This window comes from Nycticebus coucang, chromosome 12 (genome assembly GCF_027406575.1).
Source record: "Nycticebus coucang isolate mNycCou1 chromosome 12, mNycCou1.pri, whole genome shotgun sequence".
Classification (NCBI taxonomy): domain Eukaryota; kingdom Metazoa; phylum Chordata; class Mammalia; order Primates; family Lorisidae; genus Nycticebus; species Nycticebus coucang.
The window spans coordinates 87,284,360-87,297,967 of NC_069791.1; the positions used below are offsets into that span (position 1 = coordinate 87,284,360).

The window sequence follows — 13,608 nt, forward strand, 5'->3', positions numbered from 1 at the left end:
CCTTTGTGAATATTACCTAAACTCTCTGAGTTTTAGTTTGTTATGAGGATTATACAGTATGATTAAGAGCCAATTCTTTTGGTATCCAAAAGAATTGAGTGCAAATCCTGGCTTCTGTGACAGTGGACAAATCTCTTCATTTATGTGAGTACCACGTTTCCTGTGAAGTGGGTTAATACCCTTTCTTTCACTGGGTTATGTAAATGATTATGTAAATGATCTGAGCACTTAGGTCAGTGTGGGCTTACAGTACCTAGAAACCCAGGAACTAGCCTTTCTTCAGGCTTAGACAATGTGACCATCCACCTCACTGCCTTCTTCTGGAGGTTGGCTTCGTCCTCAGGCTGCCTCTACCATGGAAGCAAGATTGGCTGCTATATATTCAGAGGGAGAGTGAAAGCTTCTCCTGCAGACACCCACCTTGAGTCTCATGGGTTCTGATGGGTTATGTGTATGTCCTTGAACATGGTTTGGGGGATTAGGTTGATTAGCTGAGAGGCTTAAGGCAATTGGGACCCACTCTGGAGCTAGGGATGGGATGACTCCCAAACAATTATATGGCAGTCATTTGGCGGGAGGATGTTCCTCCATAGGGAAACTAGGCTATAATTACCAGAAAGTCAGCCAAAACAACAGATGTCCACTATGAAGAATATATTTGAAGGATGAGTAAATTGGACCTAATTATGGCCCAATTTTTATTTGTTTTTTTTTTTGAAATGATGAGCTGATTTCTTCTGATGATAGATGAACTAATCACGGTCTCTGGTAGTTTTCTTTCATATCCTGATTAGTTGACTTTTAGAGTTTCCTTTTATTGCTTTACCCATATCAAGGAACACTTTTACCCCCATGGCATCTTCAGTGTCTTTCTGACCCACCAGCTACTGGTGCAGTAGCTGTATGTAGTGATCAGATACCCTCAAACAAATGCATTTAAGAGGAATCCAGTTGGAACCTATCTATCTTTTTTTTTTTTTTTTGAGACAGTCTTACTTTGCTGCCTTCAGTAGAGTGCCATGTCATCATAGTTCCTGGCAACCTCATGCAACTAGCCCCCAAGAGAATGTATACATTTTTGAACTTGCAATATTCATCTTTGAAAGAGCGGTGAACTTTTTTTTGGCAGGGGACACAGTCTTACTTTTTCACCCTTGATAGAGTGCCATAGCGTCACAGCTCACAGTAATCTCAAACTCTTGGGCTTAGGTGGTTCTTTTGCCTCACCTTCCCAGGTAGCTGGGACTACAGGTGCCTGCCACAACACTGGGCTATTTTTTGTTGTTGTTGTTGACATTGTTGTTTAGCAGGCCTGGGCTGGGTTCAAACCTGCCAGCCCTGATGCATGCGGCTGGTGCCCTAACCACTGAGCTACAGGCACCGAGCTTTGCAGTGAACCAAAGTCTATGATATGCATATGTTTATACAAAAAAAATTTGTATATATATTAATGTAGATAAGTGGAGTAAACTTTTGGGATCTCAGTTTCTCACTTGAAAGCTTTGTAGTAGAAATACATGCTGTTTAAGTCCATTTTGGCATGAAGACCCTTTAGAGCGTACAATGGACTGAATGTTTATGTCTCCCCTAAATTCATAAGTTAAAATCACGTCCCCTCCTTGATGATATTTAGAAGAGGGGCCTTTGAAAGGTGGTTAGGTCAAGAAGTTACAGCCCTCATGAATGGGATTTTGTCTTTATAAAAGAAGTTCCAGAGAGAACTCTTAACTCTTTTGTCACATGAGGACATATTGGAAAGATAGATGTCTATGAACCAGAAAGTGAGCCCTCACTGGGAACTGAATCTTCCAATGCCTTGATGTTGAACTGCTCAGCCTCCAGAACCATGAAAAATAAATTTCTGTTGTTTATAAGCTACTCAGCTTATGATGCTTTCTTATAGCAGCCTGAACAGAATAAGACTGATGGACAACACTATAGTACAATAGTAATAATGGCCCAAATTAACTACTGAGTACTCACGGGATACTGCCCAAGGTTCTAATATATATATGTAGTATCTTATCTCATTCTATATTGACAATAACAACATAAGAAGTGAACAATTATGACTCCCTTTTAAAAAAAGAGAAAATTGAGGAATAAGAAGGGCGTATGACTTGTTCAAGGTTACACATTAAGTGGCTGCTTGAAACTAAAATTCAGGGTGGTCAGATTCCAGAATCAGTACTCTTAATCATGCCATACTGCTACTGAAGCTTCTGCTGGAGAGGAAAAGACTCAGATTTGGGAGTCAGAAAGATTTTGACTTGAATTCTGGATTTGCTACTGTGTGACTTTGGAAAAGTTATTTGGGCGGTGCCTGTGGCTCAGTCGGTAAGGCACCAGCCCCATATACCGAGGGTGGTGGGTTCAAACCCGGCCCTGGCCAAACTGCAACCAAAAAAAAATAGCCGGGCGTTGTGGCGGGCGCCTGTAGTCCCAGCTACTCGAGAGGCTGAGGCAAGAGAATTGCTTAAGCCCAGGAGTTGGAGGTTGCTGTGAGCTGTGTGAGGCCACGGCACTCTACCGAGGGCCATAAAGTGAGACTCTGTCTCTACAAAAAAAAAAAAAAGAAAAGTTATTTAACCCTCTGAGCTTTATTAAGATGTAAGATGAGGATAATAATTCCTACTTTATAGGTACAGAATTACCATATAGGGTTAGAATTCAGTTATTTGAATTCATGGATGTAAAGCTTTTGACACATAGTAGATGCTCAGTAAGGGGCATCTATTATAATAATCCACTAACCTAAGCTAATTAATAGAATGCACCAAGCATATACAAACTCTGTGAGTAAATCCCTGGCTTCTAGGTCACCACTTTGAACATCCATCATAAGTGAGTATGTTTGTGAAAGTGATTGTTTTTAACAAAACTTTGCCTATTTCAAATGGAAAATTTGACCTGGACAACTGACAAATGATGGACTAGGAATAACATTTTAGAGATATTCATACCAGGCCAGGCTCAGTGGCTCATGCCTGTAATCCTAGCACTATGGGAGGCAAAGGCAAGAGGGTTGCCTAAGCTCACGAATTTGAGACCAGCCTGAGCAAGAGCAAGACCCTGTCTCTAAAAAAAAAAAAAAAAAATAGCTGGGCATTGTGATGCGTGCCTATAGTCCTAACTATTTGGGAGACTAAGGCAAGACAGTTGCTTGAACCCAAGAGTTTGAGGTTTCTGTGGGGTATGATGCCACAACACTCTACTGAGGGCAAGAAAGTGAGATTCTGTCTCAAAAAAAAAAAAAAGAGATACCCATACCATTGAATGCTATTTTTTGGAAGTATTTTTCCTCTTTCCACAATCTGAGTTATTTTTTTTATTAAGGGGAGCCATTTTCTTTAATAAGTCTATCTCAAGATATCTGTTTCCTTAGGAGAAAGGAGAAGTAAATCCTTTCTGGAACAAAGAGGACCATAGGATAGAAAAGAAAGAGGACGCGTATTGACAACACCAATATGAGTGGTGAACAATTATGACTCCCATTTAGAAACGAGAAAATGATGTATGGGGAGTTGTGATCAGGTAAGGAGATGTAGAACAAGCGCTCCCTTTTCATCTGGGGGTTGAACCCTTATTAGTGTGTCTTGCCTCCTTCCCTCTAGATCCAAATTTCCCGTGGGGGAGGAGGGGTAAGGGTATATACTGGCAAAACTGAGAGCCATTTTGGGGAAATGCTTAAGCAGTGAAGCTTGGGCTCTAGTCTTTGTCTGGTACTCTGCGATGAATATAAGTCATTGGAAGTCCTTCACCCACATAGAGTAGCAGCATTAGAGGAACACTGGTGGTGTCGTGTGCTTACACAGAGAGGGCTTGTGCTGGTGCCTTAATTCTTTTTCAATTCCTGCCTGTGAGGAAATATACCAGCAACCCTCTTCACTATCCCCAAGAAAGACAAAGAAAACAATCAGATGTATTAGCTGTCTTCTTATTCTAAGGGCAACATGATTCTGTAGCCATGAGCTGCAGGATGGGTTGCCTAGGCCAGGGAGATTGAATGTAAGTTACAACCAAGCCTCAGAGGGATCAATGCAGCCAGTGATAGTTAAGGTGGAACTTACCCAGCACCGAGGATCACAACCCAAGTAGGAGGACTGACCACAATTTTGACTAGCTGTGGCCATCAGCAGCAGAGACCAGTGGAGGCATCAAAGATCAGGCAGGACAAGGGACATCTCTGGGGAAGGTATTGATGATCCAAGAGACAGCACAGTGAGGAGAATGTGGCCCCCTCCCACCCAGTGGTCATCAGGAGAAAGTAAAGAATTTTCCATGCACTTAGATGCCATCTTGAGATAGAGAATAAGGAACCAACCCTTGAGATGGGAGAGCTAGCTCTGGTAGAGAATTTGAACCTTGAATTAAATATTTACACAAAAGAAATTGAGCCAATTTGAGAAAGACTGTTTTGAACTAGAAGTGACCAAGTTACTTTAACTTGACGTTAAGAAGTTTTCCACCCCTGCATCCATGGGATAGGAGCTTATGGGCAAGATACTTATAGACAAGTGAGAAAGCCCATGCTTTGTACACCTGAGTTGTATGTAGCAGATACTGTTGGTTACTCTGATTTTAGGCATCCTCTTCTTTCTGTACAGCTGTTTGTTCAGAGAAAACGGCCTTCTCCTATGTGATTCAGAAGTAAAGACTGATTAGTCCAAACTGGTCATAATGCTCCTTGTTAGTGATTGGTTTAGGCAAGGAATTGTACAATAATTCTGGCCATGAGACATCAAAACATCTCCTGAAGGGCATCTGGGAAGATCTCTCTTATTGGAAAAAATATATACACAGGAAAGAAATAGTCTCCATTTTGATGCAGGTAATGATTAGTCAACAAGGGAATTAGTTAAGGACTCTCAGGGAAACTAGAAGAAATCTGGATCCTTGACGATGCTGTTGGACAGCTGAGCTAACCACTCTACTTGTTATGTGAAAGAATAAATTCCTTAGTTTAAATTTACTTGAGATGAATATCTGTTACTTGCAGCCAAATGCATTCTAAATGAGGCAGAGTGTGGGTAAAATTTCAACTTCACTACACTTGCTTTATGTTTATATCCACATGGTTTGTAAAAAAAAAAAAAAAAATGATGTTAATAGTCATTAACATTGAAAGGCACTTGGAATTGCTTCCTACAAGCGAGTTTTATTCCCAGACTATTGAACTCTCCGGTTTTGACAGCAACATCTACTTCACATGGTAGCATTTCTTCTTATTTGCCTTTAATATCTTTCCTAAGAGAAGAGATGAAGACATACTTGCAACGTGAACAAAGGGATCCTTTCTGCCTTTTTTGAAGTGTATCATTAAAATATAAGAGGAATATGTTTCTTCTAGAATTGCCTGGAAAGTGAGCTGGGAGCAGTTAAACATCAAACTCACTGCTGCTTTTTTGCTTTAACTGGAATCACCTTTTCCTTTTCCTGTGGAAGAAAGGAAGTCTTAGAACTTGAAGATATTTTAAGAACTGGATTTTAACTGCTGAGATGACCAGAGATGGCAGGCTTGCACTGACTGGAGTTGCATAATTTGGCTTGCTTTTTAACATTAAGAGTTCTATCTAACTCTGCAAAATTCCATTGACTTTGTTGAGCTTATTTTTTTCCCCCAATAAAATTACAGTTCTTAGAGTTCCCTTACACGTGCTTACTTACTTTGTACAAATTACTTCAGGCTAATTTATTAGCTGGAGACAAAGAAGGAGGGAAGGAGACAGGAGGCAAAGTAGAGGGCAAGATAGAAGAGAGAGAGAGAACTGCTCTGGGATGAATTACATTCTCCCCAAATTTGTATGTTGAAGTCATAACACCCTAGTACCATGAAATACGACTCTAGTTGGAAATGTGATAAAATTAGGTCATTAGGTGGGCCCTAATCTAGTCTGACTGGTGTTCTCACAAGAAGCAGAGATTAGAACACACAGACACCAGGCATGTGCACACACAGATAACCAACTAAAGGGGTAGCAAGAGGGCAGCCATCTACAAGCCAGGGAAAGAGGCCTCAGAGGAAACCAGTTCTGCCAGTACCCTGCTTTTGGACTTCAAGTCTCCAGAATTAGGGGAAAATAACTTTCTGTTGTTTAAGCCACCCAGTCTGTGTCATTTTGTTATGACATCCCTGGCAAACTAACACAGTAACTAACTTTTCCAAGAGCCATTTCATTTACAACATGTTCCATAATTTCATATTTGAGGGACTTATGATCCTCATCTGTATCTTTCTTGTTGGAAATGCTATTATTATGTCCTAAAATAACTTGAATGAGTGAGTTGGGAGTTGGGGCAGAGGGGTAAGATTATCACTACTTCAGTCTTGCTTCAGTGTGAACAAGCTCAGACGTTGTTTGTTTTATACTGAGGGATTTGAGAAAGGTTTATTGGAAAAAATGTTCTCAGTACCAAATAAAATTTGCAAACAATTGTCTTATATAAGAACAAAGAAATTATTAAATTCAAATATTATTATATTCTGACCCTCAGTGCCATGTGTTTCTCTCGAAGAGAGTAGCAGATGAGAATAAAATTTGAATTAATAATGTAGAGTAGTTGTTATGCAATGTAACAAACTTTAAATGTTTGGTGGCTTACCACTGTAGATATTTGCCCAACACTCATTCAGTGTATGTTAGTACTAGTTAGTACTATTCTGGCAGTCCTTTAGGGCCTCAAATGCATTAGTTATCTATTTCTGTATATAAACTGCCTCATAAAAACCACTTATAATCACATAGTTTCAGAGGGTCAGGCATTTTGGAGTGGCTTAGCAGAGTCATTCTGACAAGAGTCTTTCCTGAAGTTGCAGTCAAGATGTTGACCAGAATTACAGTCATCTGAAAGCTTGGCTAGGACCGCAGAATCTACTTTCATGATAGCTAATGCACATGAGTATTGGTAGGAAGTCTTGGTAACTTATCATGTGGACCTCTCCACAGGACTGCTTGAGTGTCCTCACAATGTGTCATCGGCTTCCTCCAGAGTGAGTAATCCGGGATAAAGGAGACAGAACTGATCATGTCTTTTATGAACTAACCTTGTAAGTCACATTTTATTATTTCCATCAAATCCTTTCAGTTATACAAATCTGTCCCAGTCAATATGGAGGTGACTACATATAGTGGGGGGATACCTAGGGGTAAAAATCATTGGGCACTGTCTTGGAAGTTGCCTACCACACTAGGATCTACAGTCACAGTCCCCTTGGATGCTAGCATTTTCTGTTTCAAGGCAGAGGAAAAGGGAAGAGTATGAAAGAACCCTAAGTGGGAGGTTTTTTTTTTTTTTTTTTTTTTTTAGACAGAGCCTCAAGCTGTTGCCCTGGGTAGAGTGCTGTGGCATCATAACTCACCGCAACCTCAAACTCCTGGGCTCAAGCGAGTCTCCTGTCTCTGCCTCCCAAGTAGCTGGGACTACAGGCACCCGCCACAATGCCCAGCTATTTTTTTGTTGCAGCCATCATTGTTGTTTGGCAGGCCTGGGCTGGATTTGAACCCGCCAGCTCAGGTGTACATGGCTGGCGCCTTAGCCGTTTGAGCCACAGGCACCGAGCCAGTGGGAGGGTTTTTTATGGACCAGAGTAAGAAGTGGTGAATGTTAATTTCACTCACATTCCACAGTTAGAACTTTGCCCACATGGTGCATCTAACTATAAAGGTAGCTGGGGCTGGGTGTGGTGGCTCACACCTATTATCCCAGAGGCTGGGGTAGGAGGATTGCTTGAGGCCAGGAGTTCAAGACCAGCCTGGGCAACACAGCAAGACCCTGTCTCTCCAAAAAATTGAAAAATTATCTGGGCATGGTGGCCTGCACCCGTAGTCCCAGCTGCTAGGGAGGCTGAGGCAGGAGGATCACTTGAGCCCAGGTGTTGGAGGTTGCAGTGAGTTATGATGATGCCACCACACTCTACCTGGGGCAACAGACCCTGCCTTAAAAAAAAGTAGCTGGAAAACATTATCCCTTGCTAGGAAGGTGCTTCCACACTGTGGAAGAGAGAGCATGAACTTTTAGTGAAGAGTTAATGGTCTCCATCTTAGAGGACTAAAAAGATCATATATGCAGAATGGTCAATATAATGGCACAGATCAAATGCTCAATGAATGGCAATCATTACATTGAGCTCTAATATCTACCCCAGAACATGGGATGTGTTTGCCTTTCATAAATGTTTTTTATATGAATGGATGAATTAAGGTAATGGATGCAAAAATGGTACAAAAGGGAGGAATTATATTTGATATTTCTTGGGTTGGTAGGTGTCATAAGGTTAGCCTTATTGAGATTCACACTCCCCTCTAAAGATGGGTATTACTGTTCCCATTTCAGTTTGTCAAATAGAAACCAAGAGACTTTAGGCAACCTGTTTTAGGTCTGACACCGAGTGGTCAGAGAGGTCAGATTTTCTGAGTACTGTAACCAGGCTTTTTTCAGTGGGCACTGTTGATGTGAATGGATGAGAACAGGGAAGCCCCTTGTTCAGAAATGGATCTAATCCACTATGTCAGTTAGGGTACCATCAAGAGACAGAAACCATACCAGTTATTTTAACAGGGAGAATTTAATATCTAGAATTGTTAACTATGTATAAAATTGAAAACTAGGTAACTAAAAAGGCAAAAAGACAACATTAATTTATCTCAGAGGAAACAACTGAAGAAAGAAACTATACCCCTAGGTCTGGAGGAACAATGAGAAGAGATTGGAATTAACACTTAGAATCTCAGGAGAAGGATCCTTCAAATCTGTAAGAAGGGCCTGGAGTCTCTGAAGGGTACCATGAGGCTGGTTCTGCCAGTGTTAGGAAAACTGCAAACTGGATTCAGCTAATGCCATGAGAAGGACCTGCCATTGCAAGAGAAAAGAAGCCTTGGTAGGAGGTGCTCACAGAAACAGAAAGAGCAAGTTCCTTCTCCTTCCTCCATCCTCGCAATTGTCCTCTAATGCCCCCATAAACAGAACCTAATAGGAGGCAGCTGGAAAAGCAGAACTGTGTTTTCTCAGTACTGATCCTCATATCACAGAGCAGAGTATAGAAGGTTGGGTTTGGAGTTGAGAGATAACAGCTTAATGACTAGCATGAGGCCAGCCTGGTCAGAAATGAATCTCACCTCCTTTGGATGGGAGAAAGGAATCTCTTGAATTCATGGGCACTGGGCATGCAACTAGTCCTCTTAGAGAAAAGATCACACCCTGCAGGACCTTCTGAAAGCTTGTACAAGTGCCTGAGGAGATTTGGCAGACTGCTGCATGGTGGATGACAGCTGAAGGAGAATTACAGCAGCAGCCGTTAAGTAGATGATGTTCACACTTCCTCACTCCTCATCTCTCTTCCCAGAACCTAACACTTCGGAGGAGAATGGGAAACCCAGAAGTAGGAGTGGGAAGTAGGGTTGCCACATAAAATATAGGACTCTTCAGTTAAATTTGAATTTCAGATAAATAACAAATTATTTCTCAGTTTAAGTATGTCCCAGTGTGTGTATGTGTGTGAATGTGTGTGCACGTGTGAACATGCATGTGCATGCACGTGTGCACACACACACTAGATTTTACAATCCTTGGAGAAAGAGACAAAGGTTCTTTTGATCACAGGTTCAACTGAGCTAGGAGGAAAAGATGTTAAAATTGTATTTGATTTTTTTGTTTGTTTGTTTTTGTTTTTTGTAGAGACAGAGTCTCACTGTACCGCCCTCGGGTAGAGTGCCGTGGCGTCACACGGCTCACAGCAACCTCTAACTCTTGGGCTTACGCGATTCTCTTGCCTCAGCCTCCTGAGCAGCTGGGACTACAGGCGCCTGCCACAGCGCCCGGCTATTTTTTGTTGTAGTTTGGCCGGGGCTGGGTTCGAACCCGCCACCCTCGGCATATGGGGCCGGCACCCTACTCACTGAGCCACAGGCGCTGCCCTAAAATTGTATTTGATACTCAGCTCCAATTCTGTGAGTGAACCCTGATTAGAATATTGAATATGTATGTTATTGGAGATTTTTTTTTTTTTTTTTTGCCTTGGAAATCAGAGGTGGTCAGATGAGAGATTCTCTGCCTGGGGAAGATACCACAGACATGATAGAATTTAATCTAGATTTTAAAGGAATACCAAGATTTAGGGATTCCCAAGGTCAAAGACCACACATTTCTCATCAGACCAGCCATTCCAAGATCAAGAATTACATTACTCTTCTCTCTGCTTCTTGGAAACAAGCTTGGAGGATTTGCTGTACAAAATATTAATACCTATTTAAATCTGTGCTAATAAAAAGATGTGGTGTTAGAACCAGAATAAAAAAAAAATAGAGCAATAGGGCAGAAAAGGAAACAGAAATAGAAACATAGAGAAAGACAATTGATTTATCACAAGGGTGACAGCAGAAACTTAAGAAAGGGCAGTCTTTTTCACAAATGGTATTGAGAAAATTCAGTATCAATATGTAGAAGAAATAAAATTGGTCCTATACATCATACTTACATAAAAATCTATACCAGGAGGATCGTAGACCTATTTTTTGAAAGGAAAAATAATAAAGCTCTTAGATGATAATATAACAGAATGTCTTCCTGATCTCAGCATAGAGAGACATTTCTTAAATAAGATACAAATCCCTAAACATGAATGAAGAGATTAATACATTTTGCTCTGTTCAAAATAAGAACTTCTGTTGATTAAAATACATTACATAAGAAGTGAAAAGATAAGCCACATGGTGGAAGAAGATGTTTGCAACACAAACCAGCAAAGGCTTCATATCCAGAATATAAAAAAGTACTCTTAGGCCAGGCTTGGTGTCTTGCACCTGAGTTCCCTGCTATTCGGGATGCTGAGGGAGAAGAATCACTTAAGTCCAGGAGTTTGAGGCTTTAGGGTATGATGATCATGCCTGTGAATAGCGCATCTCTACACTTCACCCTCAGCCTGGGCAATATAGAGAGACCTCATGTCTTAAAAAAAAAAAAAAAGAAAGATCCCCTATGAATCAATAAGAAAGATACAACCCCACAGAAAAATACCAAAGTACTCACAGAAGAAGAAATTCTAATGGCCAATAAAAATGAAAAAATGTTCCACATACTAAAAACCAGGGAAAAACAAACTAACCCCATAATGAATGTGGTAGCCAGCCTTCCAATTGGCCTCTAATGATCCTGGCTCCTGGCATTCACACCCTCCACATTGTACCAGGGTTGGTTTATGCAATCAGTAGAATATGGCAGACATGATGATATGTCACTCCTGAGTTAAGGCCATAAAAGACACTGCAGCTGCTGTCTTGGTTGCATTCTCGCTCATTCTCTCTCTCCTTCTCTCTCTCATCAACTCTAGGAGAAGCCAGCTGTCATATGACAAGCAGTCTGATGGAGACAGTTATAGGTCAAGTAACTGAGGACGTCAGCCAGTAGCCCCATCAATGAGCTTGGAGGAAGATCCTCTGACCCAGTTGAGCCTTCGGATGACTGAGCCCTGGCCAGCATCTTGATGTCAAGGTCACAAGAATCTCTTGAGGCAGAACCACCCAGGTAAGCCATTCCTGGATTCTTGGCCCAAAGAAACTACGTGAGATGATGTGTCCAATGTTTTAAGCTGCTAAGTTCTAAGGTCATTTGTTCTGCAGAAATAGTCAACAGATGCAAGAACACCAAGCATATCTGCATTGATTGATTTGCTGATTAAAAAAAACCCACTAGCTTTCTGCCTGTGGACACTGACAAGAAAGCATAATTAAGGTCCCTCTTCCCACTGCCATTCATATCTAAGTCAGAGTTTCCTAAAGAGCTTGAACACCTGTGGAAGCTCTTTAATGAAGGGAGATTTGAAATGACTGATGAGAGTCTGAGGAGCCATTTTGAGCAATGGGGATGCTCACACTAAGCATTCCAGGGCTTTGGGTTTGTCACATACACCACCATGGAGGAGATGGATGCAGCTATGAATGCAAGGCCACACAAGGTGGAGAGGACAGTTGTGGAACCAAAGAGAGCCATCTCCAGAGAAGATTCTCAAAGACCTGGTGCCCATTTAACTGTGAAAAAGATCTTTACTGGTGTCATTAAAGAAGACACTGAAGAGCATCACCTAAGAGACTACTTTGAACAGTATGGGAAAATTGAAGTGATTGAAATCACGAACAAGGCAGTAGCAAGAAAAGGGGTCTTGCATTTGTAACATTTGATGACCACAATTCTGTGGATAAGATTCACTCAGAAATACCATACTGTTCAGTGTAACCTGGCTTATTATACCCTCAATGAATCCCCAACAATAAAAAAATACCATACTGTGAATGGCCACAACTGTGAAGTAAGGAAAGCTCTGTCGAAGCAAGCGATGGCTAGTGCTTCATCCAGCCACAGAGATCAAAGTAGTTCTGGAAACTTTGGTGGGGGTCATGAAGGTGGGTTTGGTGGAAATGACAACTTTGGCCACGGAGAAAACCTAACTGGTTATGGTGGCTTTGGTGGCAGCCATAGTGGTGGATATGGTGCCAGTGGGGATGGCTACAATCGATGGGGGTAATGATGGAAGCAGTTTTGGAGGTGGTGGAAGCTATGATGATTTTGGCAATTACAACAATCAGTCTTCAAATTTTGGATCCATGAAGAGAGGAAATGTTGGAGGCAGAAGCACTGGCCCCTAGGGTGGTGTTGGCCAATACTTTGCCAAACTACGAAACCAAGGTGGCTATGGTGGTTCCAGTAGCAGCAGCAGATATGGGTGGCAGAAGGTTTTAATTACTCCCAGGAAACAAAGCTTAGTAGGAGAGGAGAACAGTGAAGTGACAGGGAAGCTACAGATTACAACATATTTGTGACTCAGCTAATGACAGTTGTGGCAGGGCCTAGCTCCTACAAAGAAAACATATTTTAGACATGGGGGAGGTGGAGCAAGATGGGAGATAAGATTCCAGGCATCTCTGGCAGGTGGATCTGCCTATAATCATCCCTTTGAGGATACAGGGAGTCAGCAAGGGACTTCTGGACCCCAAGAGGAGGACATAAAACAGTGGAAAAATGGCAAGTGGTTGCGTGTGTTTGATCAACCTAATCCCGCTGGCAGCCATAAGTACAAGCAGCAGTGAGACCACAAACCAGAAAGGCCTTACCTGTGAACTGTTTTGGTGTTTTTGGACTTGGCACTCAGTTGAACAGCCTTGGGGAGAGCATGAGCAGGAGTGCGGAGAACTTTGGGTATTGTCTAGGGCCCCAGACTGAGCCACTGAGCCGGACGGAGCTAATAGTGTTCGGCTGTGGGCCACAGGGAGCCATTGTGAGAGAACTGCCCCAACAAGTTCCGCCCTCAGGGTTGCAGAGCAAGGATAGGGCAGGAGCTAGTAACCTAGTGACTGAGCAGCCTAAAGGCGGGGACTGAGCTGCCTTACTGCCTTAACCCTCAGGGGCAGAGTGAGACCGGTTTTGGCACACTGGAGCCTCAGGCTGTTGCCCTGGGTAGAGTGCCGTGGTGTCACAGCTCATAGCAATCTCAAACTCCTGGGCTTGGTGCCACCCGGACCTCCATAGGAGCTGTGCCATGACCCCCAATCTGCAACCCACGCCCGCTGGGCCTCTGCATGTCCTAACCAGGAAATGCAGGAGCCGCACAACCCTGCG

General features: G+C 42.3%; 1 pseudogene; it reads left to right on the forward strand.

Moving 5' to 3' along the window:
• Positions 1-9,303: 9,303 nt before the first annotated feature.
• On the forward strand, positions 9,304-12,812 carry LOC128562021 (heterogeneous nuclear ribonucleoprotein A1-like 3; annotated as a pseudogene).
• The last annotated feature ends 796 nt before the right edge of the window (positions 12,813-13,608 follow it).